The sequence below is a fragment of the Sorghum bicolor genome, chromosome 6 (genome assembly GCF_000003195.3).
Source record: "Sorghum bicolor cultivar BTx623 chromosome 6, Sorghum_bicolor_NCBIv3, whole genome shotgun sequence".
In the NCBI taxonomy this organism is placed as follows: Eukaryota; Viridiplantae; Streptophyta; class Magnoliopsida; order Poales; family Poaceae; genus Sorghum; species Sorghum bicolor.
Window position 1 is genome coordinate 53,710,447 of NC_012875.2, and position 5,659 is coordinate 53,716,105.

Here is a 5,659-nt window from a genome sequence, read left to right on the forward strand (position 1 = left end):
GATACTTCTCCCCTGGTTGGATTGACGGCGCCGGCGGGGTGGCCGTCCTTCTCCTCGACCTGATCTACTACGGTTGGCCGAGGAGTCTGCCTTGCCGAGGACCCTACCCCAGATCGGTGCCCAGGGTGGAGGCGAGCGCCCTTGGTTGGTCCGGTAAGGAGGAAGCTCGGCCGAGTTGCAGGCCCTTCGCTGAATTAACCTGATCTACACCTATCTACGCCACACAATGTTCTATTGTGTAGGTCCAATGTACGCATTTTTCCTTTTATATTTTTTCCTATCCTGTCTTCTCTGGCGTTCTGTTCTGTTGTGCTCTTATAAGCCTTCAGATTACGTGACTGCAGGCTGAGATTCGTTTTTTCCAACACATTTTTCAATTGGTATACAGACGCAGGCTGAGATTCGTTTTTCTCGTGAACAAATTTTAGGTGCTCTCTGATTGATCTGCATGAGGTGTTAGACATAGTACATCTACGCTAAATATTGGCACTGCTCCTGATTTCCTAAAGCTAAACAACGTATGCTTTGTCCACATGTTGTTGTCAGTAAATATTTTAAGTTTGACTCACGTTGCAAGAAATCTGCCATAGGCTAGGTTCTAGGATGCCCAGGAACCGTCAGGCAAAAAGCTAACAAATGGTTATTTTCTTTGGTTGTTTTATTAATTACTTCAATATTTGTTTCTACTAATATAGGGATTACCTATAATTCTGTTATGCTTGTTACTGCTAGTTAAGTTAATCTTTGGATTTTCAACGTAAGATTCCTTGTTAAAATAATTGATGGTATCCGGTGAGCTGAGATGATTTTTTTTATCCGTAGGCTATAGATCCAAGCAGGTCCATGCTCCTACTTTGTTAGTCTGAGGTTATGTCTTAGTTTGATTGGTGCTTACTACTATGAATTTGCCCTTGCTTACTGCATTGAACCTGTTCCTGCTTACTACTGTGATTCTTGAATGTTAGATTTTGTAAACTGTCCAATTATTAGATAGCAAGTACAAGCAAAAATTACATAATTGTCACTGATGCAGCCACGTGTGAGGTGATGTGTCTAAAATTACTTTCATTTCCACTATGCTGATTTTATATATAGAAAGATCAGTATGGTTTATATGCTAGTTCTAGTTGGGTGTTCCTAGTTGTAGACCATGGTGGCAAAATAATCTGGGTTGACCCATATCATAGTTCAAGTGCTTTTTCTTCTGATAAATGATTTAGTGACTTGACACTAGACCTTATTCATATGCTGGTTCAAAGACCCGTTCTTGTGTTCATGTCTGTATTTTTTGGTTGTTTGATTGAAATTGATGAAGTTAACATTTGGGTTTAGTGCTTATTATTGTAGCCTATGATCATGTTGTTTAAATAAACCTTTCTATTCTACTTGAGCTTCACACATAATGGGGACAGCTTGCTATGACAAATGATGTGATTTTTCAGTCCAATGCTACCGAAAAGGTTGTGCTGAAGCTGTAGTGCTAGAGTTTCAAGCACTAATTGTAGTGACCAATCAATGTAATGTCTCATTTCTCTTGGGCTGAACATGTTAAACGAATCAATGTGTTATTGCTTAGTTTTTTTTTCATGTGTCTTCTTCCTTTGTCGCACAGGTGCAAGTATCTTGAGTTGGAAGATTGTTGCAGGTGTGGATGAGATGGAAGATTGCCCCTGATGTTTTACGTAGGAAGTAGTGTTAATAGAATATAAAATATTTTTGTTGTTACTTCATTTCGGTCCTTCCTAGCATGTGACTACTGTAAATTGTATGTCTGCTCACTATAGCTTGCTGCTGCTTTTTTGTAGTTGCATACGTTTTTTTTCAGCTATAGCTGCACCATGGCTGTAGTGACTAGTGAGCAGGGCCTATGTATTTGAATCGTTGCTCTAATATATGGTCTTTTATGTAATGTTAAACAAGCTAGCTAATCTTTTCTGGGCTTTTAATTAGAAATGTGCAAAAGTAAATGGGCCAAAAATGCTACACATGAAAAATTATCAGAGGCTAAAAAACAGCACAAAATGGGCTTGGCTCATTAGAAGCCTTCTTGCTACGTGGGCTTAAACAGGCCACAATTTAACTTTATGACATTCCTAGACTTTGCCACCTCAGCGCCATGTCAACGAGGCATCCTATGTGGCACCTGCTTACGTGGAGAGGTCCAAAAGACCTATGACATTAAATCAAAAGTCATAAATGCTTGTGACATCCAAAAGCAATGTCATAATATTATGACTTAAACACATTAATGTCACAAGTTGTCATTAAAGACAGTCATCTTTTGACATTTGGTTTTTTGTCATCCTGTTGTCATAAATGATATCTTATGACTTATTTTCCATGTATTATGACATATAACAAATGTCAAAAGATGACAGATTTCTTGTAGTGTAGCTTTGTCTTATGTAGCTTAGATCACTAGTATAGCTTGTAGTGACATAGCTATTGTGTGTCTAATAATCTTAGTAACTAGAATTGTTGGATAGGTGGCTTGCAATCCTTGTAGAGCTAGAGCAAATTTGCTTTAAGCCATTTGTTGTAGTAATTCTTTGCCCTAATGCTTTATAGATTTTTAAATAGACTATTCACCTACTCTCTAGCTATATTAACACCTTTCAAGTGTAACTCAGTTCGGATAAAATTGGGGGCTAATAGATGCTAACAAATTAACAATGGATTGAAGAGAAATAAAACATGATGTTAATGAATACATGAAGCATTAATGAGAAACCATACATACTTTGAAACACCGGTGGAGCCACCGCTCGGCCACCCGAGCTCCTCGCCAAAGTTTAAAAGGATTTTTTCTTAAGATTTAAGTAGAATTCTGAAATTTTATAGTTAAATATTTTTGTATAATAAAAGTCGTCCTGACTGCTAAAAGCTTTTAGCTTCGTTGTTGCTTTGAAAGGCATCTTCTCTGTGATAGGTACCTTCTGCTAAATTTTTACTAGCATGCTATGAAATTAGAACTTAAAGAGTATTAGATACTTCATAGAATAGAAGTAGTTTTTTTATAAGAAAAAAGTCCACATTCTTTGAGTGCAGCCTAGGTATGAAAAAAGAAGAGCCAAAGCACTTGCCTTTCAACACAAATCACAAAAAAAAATCAATAGTATAACTAAAAAAAAGTGTAGATCAAAAACTACGTCTTGTTCGTTTGACTGATAAATTATGACACTGTTGACTAATTTGATGTGAAAGAAAAATACAATTAAATAGCTGTTAGATTTGGCTGATAATCTCAAACAAATATATATGGTGCGCGGTTGAAAATGCTGTCCCAAGTGCCCCCAGGGTGCTTCCTCACCAGTCACCACGTGGAAATCACGCTCGTGAGACAGGGCCATGATCATCTTCCGCTGCTTTCTGCAGGCGAGTCCATACAAGAGAACGGGACACGGGCAACATGCCTTTACTCCGTACGTATTTCGAAGCGCGTGGTACGTAAGCAAGATGATGTGAGAACACACGGAACGGAACTCACCGGAAGCTCACGTCAGAATCATCTACGAACGTACTAGTAGAGCCCTGCGTATATCAGCAGCAAGGAGACGAGAGCAGGATGATGTGTTCATGTGTATATCAGGCGCTTCTGTGTTATGAGCCGTGAGCGTACTGTACGTACTTTTGCCTCTGCGGGCGGCTCTGCCAGTTGGTTATGGCTGTTCGCCGACGGGCGGGCGGGCATTGATGAGCCCACGATCATGCGTCGCCGTCGCCGTCGCCGTACCGGATCGTAACAGCCGCATTGAATTCGACCAACATGCCGGGATGGGCCTTGGAACATTCCTCCCCCAGCTTCCTCCATGGGAATTCTGAATTGAATGCCGGCCCTAGATCTACGGCGGATGGACGATGGGTCAAAAAACCTTTCAGTCACAGGCGTCGCGACGTTGCAGTTCAGAATTCACCGATCGCTGTTGGCGCGCGGCCGAACACACGCTGCTGGTCGCTGGGCACTAGCGCGCGCGGGATGGCGCCACATGCCGAGCGGCCGCATTTGCGGGCGGCGGGTGCCCAGGCCTTTCCCCTCCCAAGTTATACAAGTCGGCCAGTCCCAACCATCGTGAGCGTGAGCGAGCAGCGAGCCGGCCAACCCCCGGCACCGGCAGGGCAGCAGCTCTTCACTTCACCCTTCGGTTCGACTCGGGTTTACCCCAGCTGCTGCTGTCCTGCCGCCGCCGCTCGCTCGCTCGGTCGCTCGGGGCCCAAGAAGATCAGACAGGTGAAAACTGAGAACTCGAAAAGGAGGCGGCCGTCTACCCGGACAGCAGCAGTGGCCACTCCCCTCTGTCGGACACTCGGACACATCCGAGAATCTAGCTATGTTTTGTTACGAAATATTCTACAAAATAAACACGATAGCAGTTATATTTAATAAATCTAGCAGTATTGTTTAATTATAGATTAATTAGATTCAGAAAATTTATCTCATAAATTACAAGTAAATTGTGTAATTATTTATTTTTTTTTATATTAATGCACTACAATATGACAAATAATCTTGAAAAGTTTTTAAACTTTAGGTGAAACTAAACCAGACCTTCATTTTATGTACGGTCCGTATATGTAAACGCGTATATATATTAGTTCCTAAAAAATTTTACAAGTTTTTTCAGATTTCATATCAGGTCGAATCTTACGACACATGCGTGCAGCATTAAATATAATAAAAGAAATAACTAATTATACACTTAACTGTAATTTGCAAGACGAATCTTTTGAGCCTAGTTAGTCTATGACTAGACAATATTTATCAAATACTCCCTCCATCCCAAATTGTAAGTCATTCCAAGAATCTCAGAGAGTCAAAGCATTTTCATGTTTGACCAAATTTATAGAGAAAAAAACTAAGATTTGTAACGTAAAGTGAGTATATTATGAAAATATAATTAAGAAAGAATCTAATGACATTAGTTGGTATCATAATTATAATTATTTTATCATATAAATTTGGTTAAACTTAGAAAAGTTTGACTCTCTAAGATTCTTGGAATGACTTATAATTTGGGATGGAGGGAGTACAAACGAGAGTACTACGGTATATTTTGCAAATTTTGGCCTTGTTTAGTTCCAAAAAAATTTGAATTTCGGCACTGTAATATTTTTGTTTTTATTTGACAAACATTATCTAATCATGGACTAACTAGACTCAAAAAATTCATCTCGTGATTTACAGGCAAACTGTGTAATTAGTTTTTATTTTCGTCTATATCTAATGCTTTATGTATGTGCTTCAAGATTTTATGTGATGAAAAATTTTAAAAAGTTTTTGGCTTTCGGAACGAACTATCTAGAAGGACTTTGTTTTGTACCCAGACAAGACCTATGTGTACTGTATATAGTAGGAACTCCGATCGACCACCATTGGTGCGTACAACTACGCACGTCGTGGCGATCGAGATCGAACAGGAGCAGGCAGGTATGTCGGCACGTGGGTGCGTGCTCCGGCCGGCGGCCAGGGCTCGCTGAGTGCTCGACGCCTCGCGACCGACCCCGATCTTGATCCCAAATTCGCAGCTGCTCCACTACACGCCGCGCTGCTATAGCAGCACTAGCTAGCACGGTGGTTGGCAACATTTCGCGTCCTGGGCACTCACCGGTCACACACACACTGCACGCGACCCACATGGTGGCTAGCTAGCTTCGAAACCAA